Below are 25,817 nucleotides of genomic sequence, written 5' to 3'. Positions count from 1 at the left end.
GCTGGGGTAGATACAAGGTAATGTGGTTGGACACAGTCCATATCTACATGGGACTTGCACTATTCTTTCACTGTACTTTGTGTCCCAGAGAGAACACAACTTCTAGGCTGAGAGTGTGTGAGTGGTGCCGTATTGAAGCTGTGTTCGCCTTTATACAACTGTGTTGGATGGGAAATCTGAAGACAGTGAGGGAAAATAAGATATCTAAGCAAGTACAGCATAGAAAGGTGAAATTGGGCAATGGAAACCTAGGAGGGGAGAGTAAATATCTTAAGGACACGCTTAAACAAGAACCTCAGACAATGCTGCATCTTATCTGAAAACTGGGAGTCAGTTGAAGAGGACGGACCAGGTTGGTGCCCTGATTGCCATCAGGAAAGGAGTGGCTCTTTTTTTAAGCAAAGACTTCATAAGGAACAAGAATTAAGGAGGAAAAAGAGAGAACAGTGCCAGAAAATTGATGCAGGGAAAATTTGTTTTCAAGATTCTGGTTCAATTAAAAATCTAAAGTTATTATTCCTTATTTTTTATTAATAGCAATCACGGTTTCATTAAGCACTGTTGCAGATACCGTGCTAAGTGTTGGAGTAGGTACAGGATAATCAGATTGGACAAGGTCCTTGTCCCAAATAGGGCTACAGGGTAAAGGAGAGGAAGAAGTTATTTTCATCTCCATTTTACAGGTGAGGAAATTGGAGTACAGAGAAGTTGACTGATTTAATTAAAGCCACCAAACAGGCAAATTATAGATCTGGGAGTCAAATCCAGGTTTTCTGACTCCCAGTCCTGTGTTCTTTCCATTTTTTTTTTTTTGTGGTATTTAAGTACTTACTATATAACAGGCACTGTTCTAAGAACTGGGATAGATAACGGCTAATGATGTTGAACACAGTCTCTGTCCCACATGGGCTTTACAGTCTTAATCTCCATTTTACAGATGAGGTAACTGAGGCACAGAGTAGTGAAGTGACTTGCCCAGGGTCATAAAGCAGACAAGTGCTGGAGCTGGGTTTACAACCCAGGTAATTCTGACTCCCAGGCCCGAGGTCTATCCACTATACTATCCATAGTAGACCGTGTTGCTTCCACCAGCCCATACTGTGCTTAATTACCTCTTGTGACAGATGTGCATCAATTTCCTGGAAATCCACATTCTCAGTTGAGGTATTCTATACCAAAAGACAGTACTCTTTATACAGCAGGCATTCAGTAAATATGATTGATTCCTACAAAGGAAGCTTGATCTGAGTTGGGATCCATTACCTAATTAACTCTTGACTGTATGGGTGCTCAATAATCATTCATTCTGGTAATAATAATTGTGGCATTTGTTATGCATTTACTATGTGCCATGCACTCTAATAATAATAATAATAATGTTGGTATTTGTTAAGCGCTTACTGTGTGCAGAGAACTGTTCTAAGCACTGGGGTAGATAGAGGGTCATCAGCTTGTCCCAAATTAGGCTCACAGTCTTAATCCCCATTTTACAGATGAGGTAACTGAGGCATAGAGAAGTTAAGTGACTTGCCCACAGTCATGCAAGTGACAGAGCTGGGATTCGAACCCATGACCTCTGACTCCCAAGCCCGTGCTCTTTCCACTGAGCCACGCTGCTTCTCTGAGTACTTCAGCACTCTATTAAGTGCTGAAGTAAATACAAGATTATAAGTCAGACACAGGCCCTGTCCCACTAGGACTTATAGTTTAAGAAGAAGGGGACTAGGTATTGTACCCATTTTATAGGTGAGAAAAGGGAGGCACAGAGAAGTTAAGTGACTTGTCCAAGTCACACAGCTGGGTGAGTCAGGGATGAGAACCCAAGTCCTCTGACTCCAAACTTGTGCTGTTTGCAGTTACCTTCTGGGCACAGGGAATCAACTAGGGGAAAGAGCATGGGCCTGAGAGACAGAAGGACCTGGGTTCTAATGCCGACTCCACCTCTTGTCTGCTCTGGGACTTTGGTCAAGTTACATAACTTCTCTATGCCTCTGTTACCTCATCTGTAAAATGGGTATTAAGAGAGTGAGCCCATGTGGGACATGTCCAATCTGATTACCTTGTCTCTACCCCATTGCTTAATACAGTGCCTGGCACGTAGTAAACGCTTAACAAATATCACTTAAAAAAAAAAAAAAGGTTTAGTGGCTGGGACATGTGCCCTTGATTGACATCAGGGGCAAAATGCTGGTTCTTTTCTCATCCAGGGAAACCTTATATTCTGATTTTACCTTGGAGACCGAATGCAGTTTTTCTGTTGTGTTTAGCTCACCAATCATTCCCAGTTCATGCTCTCAATGTGTCTTCATTTGTGTTATATGCCAAAGTTAATGATTATAGTTTCTCTTCCGATTCTTTGTCAGCAATACCAAACATTCTAAGATGGAATTCTCCTGCAATCTAACAGTTATTGATTTCCAGCTGTTTTCCTCTTATTTTGCATATCTATTAAAATCACAGGGTAGTCTAGTTTGAAAAGAAAATGTGTGCATTAGAGGATGTACTGTTATCTTTAATAGTAGGTGCTTATGAATATTCAATTCACTAATTAAGCATCGGCTTGGAGTCTGTGTGCCAGCATTTGCTTTTTGTTAGAGAGGACACAGCTGAAACTGTGTATTTTTCAACCTTTTTAACAGGCCTGACAGGAGAATTGCAGGGAAGGAAGCTGGGACCACAAAGCTCAGAGTACTATGGGGCTGGTTTCCCATACATTTCCCAGAACCCATAGTGTCACTCTGGTTTCTCCGCCAATAGTATGAGAGACCGAGAAGGTTTTTTTAAATGTTACTTAGGAAGTCTTACTATGTTCCAGACACTGTACTAAGCACTGAGCTAGACACTAGCTAATTAGGTTGGACACAGGCTTACTTAAGGGGCTCCCAGTAGTAATCCTTAATAATAATAATGTTGGTATTTGTTAAGTGCTTAATATGTGCAGAGCACTGTTCTAAGCGCTGGGGTAGGTACAGGGTAATCAGGTTGTCCCACGTGAGGCTTACAGTCTTCATCCCCATTTTACAGATGAGGGAACTGAGGCACAGAGAAGTGAAGTGACTTGCCCACAGTCACACAGCTCTCAAGTGGCAGAGCCGGGATTCGAACCATCCTTATTTTACACATAAGGTAACTGAGGTACAGAGAAACTAAGTAACTTGCCCAAGGTCACCCAGCAGACAAGTGGAGGTGTTGGGATTAGAACCCACTTCCTTCTGATTTCCAGGACTAAGCTCTATCCACTAGATCATGCTGCTTCTCAGAGGTTGGGATGGAATTCTCTCTTGCCTAGCTGCTCTTCCAGGAGTCCCCCAGAAGGGTTCTACGTAGTAATGGATTTTTCTCTACTTAAGCCATACCTGGTGTAAAAATGAATTTTAGATGAACTCATTTGGGATTATTTTAGGTGAGACAACCTGATTACCTTGTATCTACTCCAGAGTTTAGAACAGTCCTTGGCACATTGTAAGTGCTTAAAAAATACCATAACTATTATGATAATTATTCTTCAGTAGTGCAAGGTCAGCAAGGAGAGCTAGAAAACTAAGAAAACACTTTGGAGACTGAGGTGAGTGTGATACCAATATGACATAAGAATTCAGACCAAGCATCATATGCTTAATAATAATAATGATGGTATTTCTTAAGCTTTTGCTATGTGCCAGGCACTTAAATCCTGGATTAGATACAAATTTATAATCTAAAAATGCATCTTTTAATATTTTCATTGCTTGAATCCACAGTGTGAACTTTTCCATTTTATCTAAATTTCCACCAACCTTTCACTACAGTCATTGAATAGCTTTGAGGAAGTTTTAGAAAAATTATTTATCCCAGACATACATTTCCAAAATAATTCAATACCTTCCTCCCTCCTACTTAGAGCTGTGAACCCTGTGGAGGACCTGATTATGTTGTGTCTTCCCCAGTGTTTAGAGGAGTGCTTGACACATAGCAGGTGCTTAACAAATAACTTTATTACTATTAGTAGAAACAGTAGTAATCCTATCTCTTGGCTTTAACCACTTCTTTACATCTTTCTAATTGCACAATCAATCTGGATTCTGAGCTTAATTAGCTTTTGGTCCAGAGTCCTAGGCCCATTTGAAAAAAGCTAGCCTCAGGAATTGCTTTTCAGGGAGACGTTCTCTGAATTTGTAAGAGTAGGCCTTTAGGCAGGTAGCTAAACCATAATAAACTCTTGACAGCTTGCTTAGTTCTATTGTTCAAGGATTCTATGGCTAACTCGTTCTTCATATTTATGTTTTTCCACTGTGAGGATTTCATCTTACCCATCGTATTCCTATTTCCCCAACGTGAGGGGACCTTAGTTTTTGCCCTCTCTCCTCTTCCCTTTGCCTTTCTCCCACACTGAAAGAGAAGGAAATGATCCAAGGGGGAAAATCCCTTCCCATCAAACTATTATGAATTTCAAAGGCAAGACGAAGAAACTGATAGATGGCACTGTCTGAACATATAGCCAGTTGGATGGGTGTAACATCCCTGCATGGACTGGAAATCTCCACCCAACCTAGGTCCCTCCCAGACCTGGCCTCAGTTGAACTCCAGACCATGTTATTTGATCCATGACAAAGTGAGCCTGACTAAACCATTTCTCGGTAGGGGTATCGTTCGGAGGAGTGTGGTGCTGTTTGTAGTTTTAGTTGCAGCCCAGGAGCTACCCGAGTATAATAATAATCATAACATTTGACCCCACTTTAAAGGCATGGCATCCTCCCACTCACCACACCGGACAGGCCACCCCACAGCCCTCTGACCCCCAAATGTGCCAATCCTGTAGATTATGAGTACCAAAAAGTATCAAAACCAACCCCAAACCTGACTTGGATGTGACTTTATTGGAGGAGATAACACCCGTTGTTCATTAGACGCCATAGATTAGAGTTATCCCTTCAATTTGCAGCCCAAATAAAATATTTCTGGGGACCAAAATAAAGATAAAAAAATGCATTTGTTCCATGCAGACTGGGTTGGTGGCAGGCCTGAGACTAGAATCTGGGGCTTTGAATGCCAGCTGAGTCTTCTCTTCCTTGACGCAGAAGTGCCATGTGTAGCCAGATGATTCTACCAGCCTATGGGACAGAAGGCTTGTTTCCTGGTTTTTTTTTTTTTAATTTTTAAACCCTCTGGTGAAACAAAAGAATGTTTGCGATTTTTAAAAAAATCCTCTTGATTTGGAAAAACTACATTTTCCATAGTTAGGAGCACAGTCTGCCCCTCAGTGCACCAGACCTATACTTGGTCATATTAATGCAAAAAGTTCAAGGTACAATATAATTTTCACCTTCCTCCTTTCTGGTAGTATATATTTATTTCTTCAGCTCCAGCTGGACAAATGATAGCACAAGGTGGAAGATTTTTTTGGTATCCTCAATTTTTTGAACTTTCAATATCCTTATTTAGTACTGACATTTGAAAGAGAAAAAAATGGGAATTTTGGCATGGTATCAAAACTAGACTGAAAATGTGTGCATAAATTCTCCATTTAAAGCATGTAAATTTTATTTAAACTAGGACATTCTTTATAATTATAGTTGTCAATGGTGGAACATAATAAACCCAGTCAAATTAAACATAAATAACTAGCGGGCATAAATGAATCTACTCCATTCCACATGGCAGCTATTATATAAAATGATAAATCCATTATTAATAATTTACCTTAAATGGGGTATCCTTACAAGTTATCCCTAAACATGCTACAGTGCCCATTGCTTTCCTTTTTATTTAACCTGGGTTGAATAGTACGGCATGAGAAGGACTGATGCGGGTCTGTGTGGTGAATACATTTCTTTTTACTCTAGAGCTAAATAACATAGACTGCCTCCTGTCTATATTCCTTAAATGATGAAGAAATATTGGGAAGCAGCGTGGCTTAGTGAAAAGAACATGGGCCTGGGAGTCAGAAGACCTGCGTTCTAATCACAGCTCCACCACTTGTCTGCTCTTTGATTCATTCATTCATTCATACAATCAAATTTATTGAGCGCTTACTATGTGCAGAGCACTGTACTAAGTGCTTGGAATGTACAGTTCAGGCAACGCATAGAGACAATCCCTGCCCAACGACAGGCTCACAGTATAATTGGCGCAGACAGACAGATCTTGGGCAAGTCATTGCCCAGAGAAGTTAAGTGACTTGCCCAAGGTTACACAGCCAGCAACTGGCAGAGCTGGGATTGGAACCCAGGTTCTCTGATTCCCAGGCCCTTGCTTTTTCCTCTAGGCCATTCATTGTAAGTGCTTACCAAATACCATAAAAATATATTACTTGTAAGGCAAGATGCATCAACCAGTGAACCTATAGTCCAATCTCTCTTAAGATGTGCTTGATTAATTATTTCCCTAACTGTATATATATGAATAGATAGACTTCTAGATATATAAATATGCACACATTTGAAAAAGTAGCAGAATGACCACCTACCTGCCCTCCCTAGTGCATGAAATATGTCTTTGGTGTGAATGGGGCATGGAAAAACCTTTATACTATTGTAGTCAGTCACCAGTCAATCAGTCATTCATATTTATTGAGCGCTTACTACGTGCAGAGGACTATACTAAGTGCTTGGGATAGTACAATATAACAATAAACAGACACAATCCCTGCCCACAACGAGCTTACAGTCTAGCATTTAGTATAGTCCTTTGTGTACAATTTAGAGCTCAGTAGTAGTGTTAATATTAAGTAGTAATAGTACAGTAGTAGAAGTCATACTAGTAATAAAATTTATTGGCAGTGAGTCATATTTATTGAGCATTTACTGTGTGCAGAACACCATACCAAGCACTTGGGACAGTACAACGCAACAATAGACAAATTTCTTGCCCATAACGATCTTACAGTCTACTGCCAGTAGTAGTAAAATTTATTGTCAGTCAATCGTATTTATTCAGCGCTCACGGTGTGCCAAGCACTGGTGGAAAAGACTACGCAGGTGGGAATTAGATATGTTCCTCTTCCCTCAGGAGACTCACCTTCCCAGAGTGTAAGTGGGGAGTAGAGACTGGAGGCAGGCGCCTTTCAGGCTCCTCGTGGATCAGTTTCCAAAGCCCAACACCGTCACTAGAGAAGCTACCAGTCTTACTGAGGTTTGTGAAGGCCTCATGCTGCGAGTGCTTTTCTCTTTCCCACAGGGTTGCTAGAAGGTAGGACGGGATGGAGTCTTCTCAGTGGTGCTGAGGAAAATTGGTGGCAATTCCCGGGGAGGGAAGCAGCTTGGCTGGTTATCCTGTGGCAGGGACCGGAGAGCGTATGGTGCAGCTTTCATCCCATTCTAGCACGCACAGAGCCTGCCGGAGCAGAGTCCCTCACAGGGGAGAGAGAAGCAGCAGTTACTATAAAAACTGCTGATGATTAGTTGAAGGAAGAATGAATACAGTTGTTAAAAAGAAGAAAACTGAGGGAGTCAGGAAACGGCTAATGCAGCAGTTTTCAGTACTAGTATGTGTAATAATAATAATGATAGAGAAGCAGCGTGGCTCAGTGGAAAGAGCCCGGGCTTGGGAGTCAGAGGTCATGGGTTCTAATCCTGACTCCGCCACTTGTCAGCTGTGTGACTTTGGGCAAGTCACTTCACTTCTCTGGGCCTCAGTTACCTGATCTGCAAAATGGGGATGAAGACTGTGACCCCCATGAGGGACAACCTGATCACCTTGTAATCCCCCCAGCGCTCAGAACAGTGCTCGGCACATAGTAAGCGCTTAACAAATACCAAAATTATTAATGTAATATTTAATTTAATATTAATGTAATTATTAATGTAATAATGTTGGTATTTGTTAAGCGCTTACTATGTGCCGAGCACTGTTCTGAGCGCTGGGTTATATACAGGGTAATCAGATTGTCCCACGTGAGGCTCACAGTTAATCCCCATTTTACAGATGAGGTAACTGAAGCACAGAGAAGTTAAGTGATTTGCCCACAGTCACATAGCTGACAAGTGGCAGAGCTGGGATTCGAACCCATGTCCTCTGACTCCCAAGCCTGGGCTTTTTCCACTGAGCCACGCTGCTTCTCTATGTACTGTTTATGCATTCTTTAGAAATCGTAGTAGTGTAAATATTTGTATTTAGTGAGCAACCACCTGGTGCAGGGCACTGTACTTGGTATTTGGAATAATGAGGTGACATTTCTCCTGGTCACCAGGACCATCCACTCTATTGGAGGAGATAGCTATGAAAATATTTAAGACCAGAATAGCCAAAAGAAATGATTGAATGTCCAGCTGAATAAATGGACAAAATACTGAGGATGACTGCAAGTACTTCCTAGACTAGGCTGATTCAGGGTCCTGGGAAGGTCCAAGAAAGGTTTGTTGCAGGAAGTGGGTTTTCAGGGCAGTTTCCATGGATTAAAAGGGGCAAATTAGAAGGGGTCAAGGAGGGAAATGGAGGAGAGGAAGTGGAAGCAGCAGGTGTGGACAACTCACTCAAGGGCTTTGTAGAAGAATGATAGGAGGGAGATGGGACAATAACTGAAGGGGGTCATGGGACCAAGGAAGTTTTTTTTTTCTAGAGTAGGTGGTACATGAGAGCCTTTAAAGGCAATGGGGGAAGAGCCACTGAAACAGTGGAAACTGGCAGAATTGTGTGAACAAGGGGACTGGGGTTAAAGAGTTGAGAGAAAGAAAAAATATTAAACTTAAAATAATGATAGCATATATTTTTGTTTTTCCAAAGCACTTTAATTTCAATAATTTAAATTCTCCTCACAAGAGTCTTGTGAGGAAGAAAGGTGCAAGCATTATATCAAAGGAGAAATTGGAAGAGTGAAGAAGTGAAAGGATTTCTCAGGTCACATAGCCACAGATAAGGACAAGAATCTACATTTGCTAATGGTCAAATTTTCACTGTTTCCAGTAGGCTGTATTCTCTTCCAATCAAGTTTTATATTTCTCTGTGGGATGGAGAACTGAATCAGAGTCTCTAGAATTCCCTTTTCATACTCTCATTACTTGTCATTAATTTCCAGTATTTTCAATAAATCTCCCTAGGAGCCACCCTTATTTCCAGTAAGCTTTTAAATATGTCTGAGGTTTCCTTCCTCTATGCCCATTCTTTCTGAATTTTGGAAGGAGTCTATCTAGCTCTGGTTCCTTACCAGCCTTTAATTTCTTTATTGCTTGTTCTGGAATGACTTGGAGTTCCTCTAGCATTTATTTTTCCTCTCTTGGGAAGTTTCTTTTGCTGGAGTAAGTTTTCAGTTTTCGCTTGAGAAACCCAAGACATTCTTTTTCCTTTATCTATACAGTCTGTCGAGCATACCCTCTGTTACATCTTGAATACCTTCCTGGATCCTTAATGGCCTTTTGCTTTGTATATTCTGAAAAGGCCTAATTGTGGTTCTCATTACTTTATCTTCATTCAATTAAATCCTTATACATGCTTTTTTCATATTAAAAATCAACTTGATCTGTTTTCCTCTAAGCCCCAAGGATAACTACTTGATATCCCTCTTTTGCTTCAGTGTTCTTTTACAGTCTCTATAAGAATTACAAACTCTATTTGATCAGTCAATTGTATTTATTGAGTGTTTACTGTGTGCAGAGCACTGTATTAAGCGCTTAAGAGAGTACACTATGACACAGTTGGTTGACACACTCCCTGCCCACAATGAGCTTACAGCCTAGAGGAATATATATATTTAATGTCTATATATTACTTTATATTATATATACATGAATAAAATGTAAACTCACTATCAATTGGTTGTCTGTGCCAAATATTGATTATATTAAAATATTATATATTATAATTATATATTATATATTGATTATATTTTCAAATTTCCAGACCTACTCAATTCGTAATTACAGTTATCAGGGAAAAATGATTTGTGACCTAGTTATAAATTTAATTAATCAGTCATATTCATTGAGCACTTACCATGTGCAGAGCACTATGCTAAGAACTAACAGAGTTAGTAGGCATGTTCTCTGCCCACAAAGAGCTTGCAGTCTAACAGGGGAGACAGACACTGAAATGAATTACAAATTACAGTGTCCATAATAATAATGTTGGTATTTGTTAAGCGCTTACTATGTGCCGAGCACTGTTCTAAGCGCTGGGGTAGACACAGGGGAATCAGGTTGTCCCACGTGGGGCTCACAGTCTTAATCCCCATTTTACAGATGAGGTAACTGAGGCACCGAGAAGTTAAGTGACTTGCCCAAAGTCACACAGCTGACAAGTGGTAGAGCCGGGGTTCGAACCCATGACCTCTGACTCCAAAGCCCGTGCTCTTCCCACTGAGCCACGCTGCTTCTCTGTGGTGTTGAGGGTAGGGTGAATGAAAGGTACAAGTTGAAATGCAAGGGCGATGAATAAGGGCATAGGAGTGTGGGAGAAATAACATTTCCCTGTTTTTCTTCACACTTTTAGAAATTTATGACCAGGACTTTGATTCTGATCACGGGAGGTAATCGTCAGCTTAGTTTCGAGTAGTCACGAAGAGAGTGAGTGGAGATGAGCTGACCATTTGGTCCTTAGGGAAAGCAGGGCATTAAGTTACTTTAGGAACTGATGAGTTAACTGTAATGTGACTCAGAATCCACAGTGTGTAGCTTGAGTATTTCTCATTCTTTTTCTTCCAATACAAAGGGCAAGATAAGCATTTTGGCCAAACCCACATTTTTGGCACCTATAAAAATGTGGAAACAATTGAGATGTGCCCTCAACTGACTGTTGTGAGTCACCCTTAAAAGCCATGGGAAGTCTTCCCATTCTTCATTGTGCGATGAACTCCTCGAAGGGCTGGAAAGCTTAAAATCGATTTTAAAACTCGGTGAAATAATACTATTTTAATAATTAAAATATATTTCTGACTACTTTCCAAGCTTAAAATAAATGAGCTGAAAAGTCAGTCCTTCATGTTTTGCCTGTTCTATTCATTCATTCATTGTCATATTTATTGAGTGCTTACTGTGTGCAGAACACTCTACTAACCGCTTGGAAAGTACAATTTGACAACAGATAGAGACAATCCCTACCCAACAATGGGCTCCCAGTCTAAAAATGGGATAGATTTGGTCTGAGAATCTCATTTCTAAGATTAACCTCATGATGAGCTAAATATAATTTTCTTTGAATGTGACTTGATTGGACAGTTGCAAGATACCATCTCGGCCTTTGTAATTTGGCTGGCTGACATTTTCTACTTTCTCACGAAACAAGCAAGACTGCCCTCGCAGAGAACAGAATAGAGCAGAGTATGTGGCTGCCCTTGTCTGTTGACTAAGATAAACTTTTGATAAGATGGTTAAACAGGAAGTTGGGAGGGCTCAGGGCAAGAGAAGTCTACTTTTCTCTCTCACTCCCTAGTACATACTGTCTTGTATTCTGGAATTCTATTTGAAGAGGATTTTTTAAGGTACTAACTGTACCGTGATTTGAAATGATACTTCGGGGTTCTTTTCTTCTCAGGCAATGCTGGATAAGCATGAATAAAAATTATGTCAATACTCTTTTTTTGTTTGTTTTACCCATTATTAAGTCTCTGCAAACACTTGGTTATGTGAGAAAAAGTAGGCTACTTGGTTTCTGGAATGTTTGCAGAAACAAAGAAACAACTTGAAATACATGTCAGTGTCAGTTCCAGGCATGACATTGAAAAATGTACAAAATGATTTTTGCCCTTTTTCAAATTGCAGTCTGAATTCAAGGGGGGTTAATCTTGGACATTATTTTGAGCATTTCAACTTCTACTGTTTGGGCCTGAATCAATATTCTCTTTTCAAATAGAAATCCCAAATCTTTCCTCCATCCAGTACCTGCTTCTGGAAAAGACATATATCACCAAGATTATAAAACGTTAGTCTGATGATTTTACTCTTGGATCAAAAGAACTGAGATTTTAAGAAAACAGAATGGTAATATTGGTGAACTGAAAACATTTCCTTCAATAGGTCTCTTAGGTGGTCTACATCTCAGACCACATTAAGTCTATGGGAAGGCCTGGTGTAGTGAGCAGTGGTGGAAATTCACCTTAAAATTGGCTCGTTCCCAAGCTCCCAGGAACGCATATTCACGTTCTGCCTTCTGATTGCTATTATTATTGTATTTGCTCCCCCGCCCCACGTCGCCCTGACTCACTCCCTTTGCTCTATCCCCCTCTGCTTGCCCTACTGCACTTATTTATATATATGTACATATCTATAATTCTATTCCTTCATACTGATGCCTGTTTACTTGTTTTGATGGCTATCTATAATCCTATTTATATTGGGACCTGTTTACTCGTTTTGATATCTGTCTTCCCCCTTCTAGACTGTGAGCCCGATGTGGGCAGGGATTGTCTCTCTTTGTTGATGAATTATACTTTCCAAGCCCTCAGTACAATGTGCAGAGTACTCTGCACACAGTAAGCACTCAATAAATATAAACAAATGAATGAATGAATTTGTTAAGCGATCATTATGCATCAAATACTCTTCTAAACTCTGTGGTAGGTAGAAGATACATAGGGGTCTCAATCTAAGTGAGTGGGAGAGCAGGCATTGAATCTGCACTTTGAATTGAGGAAACTGAGCCATAGCGAAGTAAAGTGAATTGCCTAAGGCAACTATCAGAGCTGGGTGTAGCACCCAGTTCCTCTGACTCTCAGGCCCATGCTCTTCCCATTAGGCCATGCTGCTCTGGTGATTCCCTCCATGGTACTGTGGAGCTTCTTTTTAGAATGAGAACAAAGCGGTAATAGCAGGGCAGGAGAGATGTGTTGCTCTGGTCAGCTGCAGTGGTTGGTGGTTTGGAATCTGCATTTCCTCATCTGCAAATTCAGATTTAAATTTAAACATTTAGACCACTACCCCTCTCCTCCTCCAGATCAGACCCTATCCACAAAGACAAGTTTTAAGTGGCGCAAGACGAAGTGAAAGAAACAGCTTGAGCCTCAATTTTGGAAGCCCATACTTTCAAGAACATCGAGTTGTGTGGAGTCAAGAGACTCTAAACTAGAATTTGGTAGTGGAAGTTTGGGTTTCTAACAATCTTGGCATATTTGTATAATTCTGAGTTTCAATGTAAAGGTTTAGAGACTACTTCTAACTTAAATCTGCCAAACTTATTATTGAGGAATATAATATTGATAAATTAATACTATTGATTGCTTCCATCAAAACTCCACCAACTCAATTAATCAATGGTATTTATTGAGTACTTACTGTGTGCAGAGCAACCTACTAAGTGCTTGGAAGAGTGCAATACAACAGATTTAGTATGTACCCAGTGCTTAAAACAGTGCTTGGCACATAGTGCTTAACAAATACCATTATTATTATTATTATCATTATCATTACTCACAAGTAGTCTATACTCTAAAATAATGACAGTATTTAAGAGCTTACTATTTGAAAAGCACTACATATAAGTACTGGAGTAGATACAAGTTCATCAGGTTAACTGATTAACATAGTTGTCCTAAAGGGTCACAGACTAATTAGGAGAGAGAACAGGAATTGAATCCTCATTTTGCAGTTGAGAAAACTGGGGGATGGAAATGAAGTGACTTGCCCAAGAAAGTTCTCTCTCTCCCTTTGTCTCTGTATCTCTTTCTCTCTCCCTCTCTAGACATACCTATCTGAAGATAGAAAGATATCTTCTGTCTGTGGTTGAAGACACAGATAATTGATTCTGATTTATATTTTGTAAAACATGTTCATTCCAAAAGCCACTTTATATTGTCTGGTTTTCTCTAAAGCCTTCCAATTTTGTGGGCTCATTTTCTTTTCTGTACCCATGACTACATAATATAAAGTTCATTATCAGTCTGTATCATTTACTATCTGTATAGTTCATTTATATCCTCTTTCTCTCTGTCCCTGTCTCTAGCACCAGATTTCTCCCTCCAGTTTTTATCTAAAGTCATTCATTTTTCTTTGAAAGTTAATATTCCTCAGAAAAAATGAGGCTCTCTTTGTCAGGGTTTTTCGATTATTATGCTGAGGTTGCATAAATGTTTTTATTTACTGTGCTTTTAAATCAATGTAGTTTCTGCAATTTCTAATCCTAGCCAGATACTTAATTGTCCAGTTTAGAAAGCAAACGTTAGTCATTTCTCCTGTTTACAACCTGACCTCAAACAACAAGCAATCTCTTTAGAAAGATCCTTATGTTGTTTCCAGGCCAATTTTAAGATGCAAGAAGCTGAGAGTGTGCATAAGCAGAGAGATTTTCAGCGCTGTATCTGAAATGAGGTTCTGAGCTATTTAGGCTTTCCCAGAACTAATGCACTTGATATTAACAAAATATTACCTAGAAGGATTTAATCTGGAAATTGGCAACCCCTCCTAGTTTCACAGCTGAAAGTCTCTCACCAAATATCACATCTCTCAGCCAAACCAAAATAAAATAATACTATAATTTAATAAAGAGTCAAGTGATTTAATAGGAAGCAGCAGAGGAAAACAGTTAACACTAGGTAGAAAATTATCAGTATTGTCTCTGGAATCCAAGATATGCCCAGTAAAAACACACTAGGAATCTCTAAAAACATGGTTGTAAATTGTTCCAAATGATAATGACTTTGTACTATGCATTTCATTCAAAATTCATTTCACAAAAATAAAAACTGTACTAATTGCTTAGAAATAAAACTAAAGAATGAAGTAAAATTATAATTCATACTTCATTTGATTTGAAAAATTGCAAGAGATGAAATCATTTTGTCTTGATTAAATTATCAGGCAAATGCTATCACAACTTTCTTTATCCCTGTCTGCCCTCTGGGTTCTCCTTCAGGTAGAATAAACTACATGTTTCCTATGTATTCTGCCCTCACCCTAAAACAATGACATACAACCAGGAAGGATTTCATCATTAACAATCTGGCAACTGCAACAAAACAGATTTTTCATTTGAAAAGAAATCCCTTAAAGACAACAAGTGATGTAGCTCGCTGGCAAGAGTATAGGTCGGGAATCAGAGGACTGGGGTTTTAATAACAGCTCTGCCACTTGCCTCCTGTGTGACCTTGGCCAAGTTACTTACCTTCTCTGTACCTTAGTTTCCTCATCTGCAAATTAGGAATTAAATCCCATTTCCCCTACTGAGACTATGACATCCAACTGGGGCAGGGTATTTCACCTATTTCATTTTTACCCCAGAGCTCTTAGCACAGAACCTGGCTCAGAGTAAGTGCCTAACAAGTACCATGATTATCATTACTGCCTCTCAGATGTCCTTGATGACATTTGAATTTAGCAAATTCATTAAACAAGAGGACCATGCTTTGAATGATTTGATTTAACGATTGAGCCAGACTACCTCCATTTTGTTGCTCCTGATTTTCAGAAAAAAATTATACAGTGTGGCTGTATTCTTATCATTTCTTTTCTGGACTGGTGTTGAAGAGGAATCAAAAAATGTACTTGCTGTTCATCAAAGAGACATTTAGGAATTTGGCCTTTTAACAAAAATAGATACAACCACCCTCAAAAAAATCTAAGCAACCGTCGCTCCATGTGGTTGGAAGTAATAACATCACGTAAGTTTTAAGCAGTCTTGACAGTATGTAGAAAAATCAAGTCAAAGGGTGAAGTACTGCCTCTAAGAGAAGTGCCCAAGGTAATTAATTTATTGATAAGATGACTTCCGAAAGTCGGCTTAAAGTAAGGGACAATTGACTCTAATAACGGATCTTAATTCACCATGCCTTGAAGCATGCGTAAATTCATATACATAGAACCCTAGAGTAGAAGTGAATATATTATAAAATAGCAATAATATCTCTCCGCCTTCGACACTTCAACCCATATAATGCCCTGGTGTAAGATGTACAAATGCTAACCAACAGGACATCTGTCAAAACATCTACATGGGCATTGTGCTTGACTCTTATGTTTTGCTCTGCTAGAGCCCCACAAGTGCCTTCTCTGTTCTCTAGATAGACCGAAACAGACTATTGTCTGAGAATCTGCAGCAAGAAGCAGTGTGGTCTAGTGGTTAGAGCATGGGCCTTGGAGTTAGAAGGACTTGGGTTCTAATCCTGGCTCTTGCTACTTGTCTGCTGTGTGACCTTAGGCAATTCACTTTGCTTCTCTGTGCCTATTACCTCATCTGTAAAATGGGAATTAAGGCTGTGAACCCCATGTGGAACAAGGACTGTGTCTAACCTGATTAGATTGTTTCTCACCCAGCGCTTAGAAGAGTGCTTGGCCCATAGTAAATTCTTTACAGATACCACCATCATCAATTAGCAAATTGCCACTCTTTGTGCCCAAAAGAGAGTAACTTCACGTGGCCAGAATTAAATGTGATTGTTTCTAAATTTCCGGTTAATAATTTAGAACTTTCTCCCTGGGGTGCCCTCCCTTTTTTTAATCTTTCCTGAGGAAATTTCCTTACAGGATAGCGATTCTGTAGGAAAAGACTAGATCTTGCCTTTAAATTGAAAACAAAACAAAAAAAAATGGAAACTCGATTTCTCTGCCTGAGTTTGTGGCCACCTTAGGGTGGTGGAAATGCAGTTTGCTTCTCCGTGGGTACTGATTCTAATGGCAAAGGTTTACCAGGACCACTACCCCAAACCATCCTGAAGTTAAATATGACTATGTTCATTTGAAAGACGATGAAACTAAATAAGAAAGGTGGGATTGTCTTATTAATTAATTAATTATTAATTAATTACATGCTAAAAGTAATTCTATTATTTTGAAGATATATCCATATCCATTAGGTATAGTGTAGCCTAGTGGAAAGAGTATGGGCCTGGAAGTCAGAAGTCCTGGGTTCTAATCCAAGTTCTGCCACTTACCTGCTGTGTGACCTTGGGCAAGTCGCTTCTACGTACCACGGTTTCCTCATCTGTAAAATGGGGATTCAAAATGCCTGTTCTCCCTCCTATTTAGACTGTGAGCACCATGTGGGTCAGGGACTGTGTCAATCAATTGTATTTATTGAGCGCTTACTATGTGCAGACCACTTAGTATGTGCTTGGGATAGTACAGAGTTGAGAGACACATTCCCTGCCCACAATGATTTTACAGTCTAGAGGCCCTACCTTATCAACTTGTATCTCGCTCAGCACTTAGAGCAGTGCTTTATTCATACTAAGCCCTTAACAAATACCATAAGAATAATCATAACGATAATAGTCAAAAATGAAATCTATGTGCTGTAAATAGGTGAATACTAACATTAACAAAACATATTTTCACTGAAAATGTTTAGATTTTTCCTGATGTACATGATATAATGATGGCATTTGTTAAGTATCCAGTACAGAATATGTGGTTAGAAAATTTTAAAAAAAAAGAAAAAATGTGTATCTGGAAAATTTAGAAAATGCAAACTAGACTATAGAGTGAAAGAATTTAAGGAAAATTCCACAATAAACAACCATCTTTTTAAAGTCAAGGATTTAAGTTACTTTTTCTAATCATAAAGTACAATTAGTGACTTCAGTCAATTGATATCCTAGTGATTCATATTTGAAAGAGGAAAGGTGTGAGAGTCAATGTTCTGAGAAATTATTGCATTGAACATATCATCAACCAGAAGCCTATGATAATGCCCAGTTATTCAGAATAATTGGGATAAAAGGAAAAGATAATTAAACAAACCTTTGTTTCCTATACAGTAGATTTTTGACTATGTGGTATTAATGGAGACAGAAGAATGATGATGATGATGATTTTGGTATTTAAGTGCTTACTCTGTGCCAAGCACTGTTCTAAGCACTAGGATAGATACAAGGTAATCAGGTTGTCCCACATGAGGCTCACAGTCTTAATTCCCATTTTCCAGATGAGGTAACTGAGGCACCGAGAAATTAAGTGACTTGCCCAAAGTCACACAGCTGATAAGTGGCGGAGCTGGGATTAGAGCCCATGACCTGTGACTCCCAAGCCCATGGTCTTTCCACTGAGCCACGCTGCTTCATTGAGCATGGAATTCATGATTCCATAATTGACTACGATTAAGTTCTGTTATCCCCAACTGAATTTTCCAGTTGATGTTTCCTTTTTAGTTTTGATTCTATTTGAAACAAAAATAATGATGGTATTTGTTAAGCACTTACTATGTGCCAAGCACTGTTCTAAGTGCTGATCTAGCAACCTGTGCCAAAGAACTCTTTGGGCTTAAAGAAAGCAGTCCTTGTAGAGGAACAATGATAATAATAATGATGATGGTATTTATGAAGTACTTGTGTGTCAAGTACTGGAGAAGATACATAATAATCCGATTGGACACTGACATATATGAGGTTCATAGTTGAAGAGGGTGGAAAAAGAAGCATTTTTTCCCCATTTAGAGATGAGGAAACTGAAGGGCAGAAAGGCTGTGACTTGTCTAAGGGCACATATTGGGAAGGGGGAATGTCAGGATTAGAATCTAGGTCTCCTGAATCCCAAACTTGTGCTCTTTCCACTTGTCCTATGGTCTCGAACCCATAGTGACACCATGGACACTTTGCTCCCAGAATGCCCCACCTCCATCTGCAATCGTTCTGGTAGTGGATCCATAGAGTTTTCTGGGTAAAAATACAGAAGTGGTTTACCACTGCCTCCTTCCGCGCCGTCAACTTGAGTTTCTGCCTTCGACTCTCTTCCAAGCTGCTGCTGCCCAGCACAGGGGAGTTTTGTCTTGTAGCAGATTGCCTTCCACTCTCTAGCCACTGCCCAAGCTAGGAAAGGAACGGACGGGCCTCTGCATGACTCTCCCTCCTCTAGTCGTGACTGGTAGAGTCCTGGAAAGTCTCCAGGTGTGACCCTAAGAGGAGCTCTTTCCATTAGACCATGCTGATTTTCACCTCAAGCCCATCCTATGTTGTATATCAGGTTTTTCTGGTACCCTATCCGCCTCCGCCTAACTGATTTCTGAGAGGATATTTCATAGCATCCGTGCGGGAAGGGGTGTGTGTGTGTGTGTGTGTGTGTGTGTATGTGTGTAGGGGTTTGTGTGTGAGGGCAGGGAAGCAGAAGGGAAAAAAGGGTAGAGTGTAATTCTGGTTATCTTGGACATGGACTTGTATATCAGTTGCTCTCCTGGTCCGTAGGAGAGCAGGTACAAGGAAGCCTGCAAAGCCCAGGCCCACTGGGCTTAATCACCCACCACCTTTTTTGTTGGTAATACCACAACAGACATTAAGCAATGGGCAGAATCCATGCTATTTTTTTTTCCAGTCGTCGCACTCTGCTTGATCGAGTAATGCATAAATGCGACCCAGTTGTCAGGGGTGGGGAAGCCTGAAACTTCACTTCATTTCAAGTTGTTGAAAGCCGCAAAAAGACCAAATGTTTCCCAATCTCTAAACACATTTTCCTCAGCTATGTTTCTGAGAGCTGTTATCTAAAACATATAAACCAGTATATTTGAACATGATTTCTTCTTGGGTGCAAAATCAACAGTTTTAATTTCATTTTTAAAAAAAGAAAACAAGAAAAAAGCATGGTTTTCTTCTACTTTTCTGTTTATTTTTCTCTAAGCACTTGAAGGCCATAAATATAGGGAAATAAAAAAGTCACCCGCATACAGTTTTGTTAACTTATCTTGTGAACATTAAACATTATGCCTCAAATTTCTTATGGTACATAAAATATTTTGGCTTGCTGTATCATGTATAGAACACTTCAAAAAAAGCCAATAGGATGGCGCAGGAAATGTAATGGATGTGTAACACCAGATCTTTAGATCTCTTGTATGTCCGCATAGCATTTTTTTAGCCTTAAAGGCTTTAAACCTGATACTTTTCAGCTATTTATACTCTGCCTGATGATGAAAAACATTGAATTAATTACCAAGGTCTTTTTACCATAGACATTTGACCCTCCGGTATGATTTTAGACTTTCCTGGCTATACTCTATCTCTCTTTTCTTCCTGAAATTTGTCAATTTTACAACTTGACTTCATCTTCCCTAGTATATTATGCCTCAACATTCCCAAGGATGTGTAGTCACATATGCAGTCACGTTCATATGTGCGCTTTTTATCTGAAAAAATTACTCATGTTAATGAAATACATACATATTTGGACATGGTCTTCAAAATCTATAATGTGCCACTGTGCTACTAAAAATAATGATGGGTATTTCTTAAGGCCTGTACTAAAAGGTGGAGTAGATACAAGATAATCACGTTGGACATCTTTGGGGCTCACGGTCTAAGTGGGAGGGAGAAATGATGATGGGATTTATTAAGTATTTATTATGTGCCAAGCACTGTGATAAGCACTGAAGTAGAAGAAATAATAATGAAGACCGGATAACTATATGAAAGCTCACAGTTTAAGAGAGTGGGGGAAAAATGGAGTATTTTATCCTTATTTACATAGGAATCTGAGGCACAGAAAGGATAAGTGGGTACTAGGCACATAACTGTCCTGGGGAAATCTGCAACTACCATGTCAGGAAAGAAGGGCTCAGATAATGAATATTCATAGTTTGATGATGGTTTAGGTGAAGAATCTTATACTTCCTTGGTCTCCCAGAGCTATGTCCATGTCTTCAAGGAGGTACGCTCTCATGGGAGGCAGACATTAGAAAGACAGCAGCTGGAACCAACCGTGAGTAATATTGCGCCGTTCGAGTAAATCCACTTAAACAATAATAATAATAATGTTGGTATTTGTTAAGCGCTTACTATGTGAAGAGCACTTTTAATAATAATAATAATAATGTTGGGTATTTGTTAAGCGCTTACTATGTGCCGAGCACTGTTCTAAGCGCTGGGGTAGACATAGGGGAATCAGGTTGTCCCACATGGGGCTCACAGTCTTAATCCCCCATTTTACAGATGAGGGAATTGAGGCACAGAGAAAGTTAAGTGACTTGCCCACAGTCCACACATCCCAACAAGCTGGCTAGAGCTTGGGCATTTCGAACTCAATGAGCCCTTGACTCCAAAGGCCCGTTGCCTTCTTTTCCACTAGCCCACGACCGCTGGGGTTAGATACAGGAGTATATCAGGTTTTGTCCCACATGAAGCTCACAATCTTAATCCCCCATTTTCAGATGAGGTGTAACTGAAGCACAGAGAAAGTGAAAGTGACTTACACAAGCTTGACAATTGGCCAGAGCTGGGGGATTCGAATCCCTTGACCTCTGGACTTCCCAAACTTCGGGCTCTGTTCCACCTGAGCCACGCTGCTTATGGTATGCATCAATTGACCAATCAAATTAGTATTTAGTGGAATGCTTTACTTTTATGCAGGGCACTGTTCCTCACCTCTGGAGAGTACTGTGCAGTTGGAGAGGCATGATCTCCTAGTTTATGGAACTTTACAACTTGATTGGGGCAGGACAATATTATACAATAATTAGACCAATATTAGACAATATTATAAAAAATTCAGGTGGGAACGGAGGCTAAGAGAAATGTACTTCAGTGGGGCTGGGGCTTGGGACCAAATGCATGGGAGAGGCATAATGGAGGAAAAATAAGTGTAAACATTAGGTGAATAATCAATAAGATCCAGGATATTCAAATCTAGGGAAGCAGCGTGACCTAGTGGAAAAAGCACAGGCCTGGGAATCAGAGGACCTGGGTTCTAATTGTGGCTCAACCACTAGTCTGCTGTGTGAACTTGGGCACTTACCTTCTCTCTGCCTCAGTTACAACATCTGTAAAATGGGGATTAAGACTGTGAGACTGTATCCAAAGTGATCTTCTTGTGTCTACCCCAGGACTTAATACAGTGCCTGTCACGTAATAAGCATTTAATAAGTAATTTTTTTTTGGAAAAAATCTAGTCAGCGGAAACACTTGTTGGAAGAGATTAATTCAATTGTATTTATGGAGCACTTACTGTGTGTAGAGCACTGTATTAAGGTGCTTGGAAAGTCCAATCCATCAAGAGAGAGAGACAATCCCTGCTCACACCGGGCATACAGTGTAGAAGGGGGGTGACAGACATCAAAACAAGTAACAGGCATCAACACAAATAAATAAAATTATAGATATATACACATCAAAACAAGTAAGCAAGCATCAATATAAATAGAATTATAGATATGTACATATATACACAAATGCTGTGGGGCAGGGAGAGGAGGGGAGAGCAAAGAGAGTGAGTTGGGGTGATGCAGAGGGGAGGGAGAGCTGAGGAAAAGGGGGGCTTAGTCTGGGAAGGCCTCCTGGAGGAGATGAGCCAGTAGGGCTTTGAAGGGGGGAAGTGTAATTGTTTGGTGGATTTGAAGAGGGAGGGCCTTCCAGGCCAGAGGTAGGGTGTGAACCAGGAGTCAACAGCAGGACAGGTGAGAATGAGGCTCAGTGAGGAGGTTAGTGGCAGAGGAGCGAAATGTGCAGACTGGGCTATAGAAGGCGAGAAAGGAGGCGTGGGAGAAGAGGGCAAGGTGATAGAGAGCTCTTGAAGCCAATAGTGAGGAGTTTTGTTTGATATGGAGGTTAATAGACAACCACTGGAGGATTTTGAGGAGGGGGAGTGACATGGTCAGAATGTTTCTGTAGAAGATAATCCGGCAGCAGAGTCAATTATGGACTGAACTGAGAGAGACAGGAGGTTGGGAGGTCAGAAAGGAGACTCATGCCGTATTTCCAGTGAGAGGATGAGTGATTGTACTAACCTGGTAGTGGTTTGGATTGAGAGGAAAGGGCAGATCCTTGGCAATGTGGGCTACGAGGTGAGGGAACTGGCAGGCCTTTGGTGATGGATTGGTAGGTGGTGGGTGAATGAAGAGCGAGTAGAGTCAAAGATGACAACCAAGGTTACGGGCTTGTGAGATGGGAAGGATGGTTGTGCCACCACAATGTCGGGAAAGTCAGGGAGAGGACAGGGTTTGGAAGGGAGGATAAGAAGCTCTGTCTTGGTCTGATTGAGTTTTAGGTGGCAGGAGGACATCCAAGTAGAGATGTCCTGAAGGCAGGAGGAGATGTGAGGCCGGAGGGAGGGAGAGAGTACGGGGGAGGAGATAAAGATTTGGATGTCATCCTCATAGGGCTTTGAAACTGGGAAATTTAACGCTGGTGGATTTTGTGGGCAAGGAAAGTCCAGGCCCTGGGGACAACATGAACTAGAAGCCAGGGTACAGCAAGACAAGCAAGGAGACACAGTCAGGAGGTGCGTTTAGGAATAAATAAGTGAAGAGGAGAGTAACAGTTGAGGAGAACAAATAAGTGAAGTGAAGAGAGCTTGTATTGAGCCTTGGAACCCTTGCAAATTGTTTAAATGTTAGCCCTATGAAACAATTTAGTGTCCACCTAATGGTGAACAAAGAACCTCTGGAAATATTGTAAGACAACTATAACTTTCTCACTTAAGGTATGGCAGAGCTGAGATTAAAAAACAAAACAAAACATGATACTGTCCTTTCTCCACTGCTTGGACAACTAAATATTACTTCCTCTTGTACCGGGTATATTTTCTCTTCATATGAAAAAAAGAACGGATCTCTAATTTTGCCCAGACATTTTGAAAAAAAAAGACAAATTTATCAATTTTATATGATCTGAGGAAAAAAATGAAGTTTATTTTTAAACATATTGCTTTCCCCTTCCAATTGTTTCAATTAAAAGAAATGAACAAGTGGATAGCCAGATGAAAGTAAAAAGGTAAAAAAAAAAAATGAATTATTCGCACTCAGTTTATGTGCCTAATTTAGATGCATTGTACTGTCCTACACTCTAATGGCTTAATAGAAGGCACAGAGTATATTGTCCGTAATCATTTGATTAAAAGGGATTTACACCCCAAATTTGTGGCAGTTCATTTATAGGTATTGGAGTCTGTTGGAACAATTATATACATTTTTCAATGTTCCCTTGGTGTGTGTTTATAGACTCAACCAATGCAAAGTGTAAATCCTTCTTAGTTAATGGGTTACAACCCAATGGAAAAATAATATTTGTTGCTGTGTACATAAATAATTTTGTCTGTCATCAAAATGAATAGGATCTGTAATATTCAAAAAAAAACCTTTGAAGAAAATATTACAAGTCTGCTGGCCAATAATGCACTTTTTAAAAGTGAGACTTTTTTACATTTTATGTTACAGAAAATGGCTTACATTATTCTGATATGACTTCAAATTCAAACTAACTTGTTCTAAAACTGATTCTCAAAATTGTTCTTTTAGTATCCACAAAATCCGATCCAAGGGGGAAGTAGGGATTTAGAAAAAACTGGACAATATTATTAACTAGAGAACCAGAGAATCTGAGGGTATTTAAAAATGAAATCCACATGACTTCAACTTTCATGTCTTTACAATGTTGAAACAGTTAGGTCTTTTAAAATGTCTTTACACTCCACCCATTCTTATGAACGAAAATATTAAAATTATTTTGAAAAAAATCCTAAATATTGTGCAGTTAAATTAAGATATTGAAAAACAATAATATGTAAGATACGGTGAAGGCATTTCTACAAACTCTGTAATACCTGCTGATTTTCAAGAAAGGATGCAAATCATCAAATCAGTACTTAGGTCTCTGATTTTAGTGAAGATATTTAAGTACTTAATATTGTAATTTTGTCATTACGATTCTAATGTTGGTGTTTTAGAAAATAGTGGAAATGATCAGGAATATTGCACTCATTTTGACTTTATAATGAGAAAATGGTCCAAAATTTAAGTTTGTGTCAACCCTTCTAAATATTGTGTATAGAGCACCTATTTTAAAATAACTTGCATAATGCTCTCAAATGTTGCTGAGAAATGTTTAGGCGTAATTGAGAACAGTAATTGTAATACCAATTTTGGCATTTCTCTTATCTTTTCCATCTGTATAAAAATATTTGGTATTTTCTAATTATTATGCATGTCTGGCTGCTGGTAATGGAAACTGACATATTCCTTTCTTCTCAGGAGATTTCCAATGTTTTTCACTGAATTTGGTCCCCATTTTTTACCTCCAGGAAAGAAAAGAAAACAGGAGATTATTTGTACTTTTAACCGTGACTTAAAAGCTAAGTTAAATTCTGTCAAGAACCTATGTTTATGTGTCCAAAGATGAATTAGACCAATAGGTGAAATTTTCCACATATTATACTTGAGAGTACGTGACCCTAGCAAGTGTGCATAAAGCACCATGAAGCCTCAAAATAAGTAGCTTTAATTATACCATATATTTTTAGTAGAAGGTAGTGTCCTGCCATTTGGTGATTCCTCTTGACATTCTTTATTTGGCTCATCTAAAAGATTTTGCAAATATTTCATTGAAAATGACAAAAGTTTTACTTGGCCCTAACTTCTATAGGTTTCAGGCTTCCAAATTTTATACAGCCGTTAATTTGCTTGGGGGCAGAAATTGCAAGATTGGTGGAGAAATGGGTACATGTGTAAAAGCAGATCCAGGACTTCCCAATTCCACACACACCCAAAAAACCCCCCAAAAACTGCAAGACTGTTGAAGTGAAAAGAAATACCTTGGTAAAGTGAGTTTTGGAAAGCCACCGAGGCTTTATTCATTCATTCATTCATTCATTTGTATTTATTGAGGGCTTACTGTGTGCAGAACACTACTAAGTGCTTGGAAAGTATAATTCAGTAACAAATAGAGCATTCCCTGCCCACAATGGGCAGGCTTGATATGAAGGTGAAGAACTATCTTAAAAAAAAAAAAACTTGCAGTCAATCAATCAATCATATTTATTGAGCACTTACCACGTGCAGGGCACTATTTTAAGAACTTGGAAGAGTACAATGCAACAGAGTTGAGACGAACATTCCCTGACGACAACGAGTTCAGAGTCTAGAGGGGGAGTCAGACATTAATGTGAATAAATAAATTACAGGTATGAAGTGCTATGGGGCTGAGGGAGAAGTGTATTAAGGGAGCAAATCTAGGTGATGCAGGCGGGAGTGGGAAAAGAGGAAAAGATGGCTTTGCCAGGGAACACTTC

General features: G+C 39.5%; 1 protein-coding gene and 1 non-coding gene across 7 annotated transcripts in view; one reads left to right on the top strand and one right to left on the bottom strand.

Moving 5' to 3' along the window:
* Positions 1–25,817, top strand: part of MECOM (MDS1 and EVI1 complex locus) — a 681,931-nt gene that overhangs the window by 577,307 nt on the left and 78,807 nt on the right. The window lies entirely within an intron of this gene.
* Positions 18,599–18,736, bottom strand: LOC114816531. The gene has a single exon (XR_003764318.1). It is a non-coding gene; the product is annotated as a small nucleolar RNA SNORA7 (small nucleolar RNA).

Source organism: Ornithorhynchus anatinus, chromosome 1, assembly GCF_004115215.2.
Source record: "Ornithorhynchus anatinus isolate Pmale09 chromosome 1, mOrnAna1.pri.v4, whole genome shotgun sequence".
Classification (NCBI taxonomy): domain Eukaryota; kingdom Metazoa; phylum Chordata; class Mammalia; order Monotremata; family Ornithorhynchidae; genus Ornithorhynchus; species Ornithorhynchus anatinus.
Note: the sequence above shows the minus strand (reverse complement) of the source record. Positions and strands in the feature narration are given on the sequence as shown.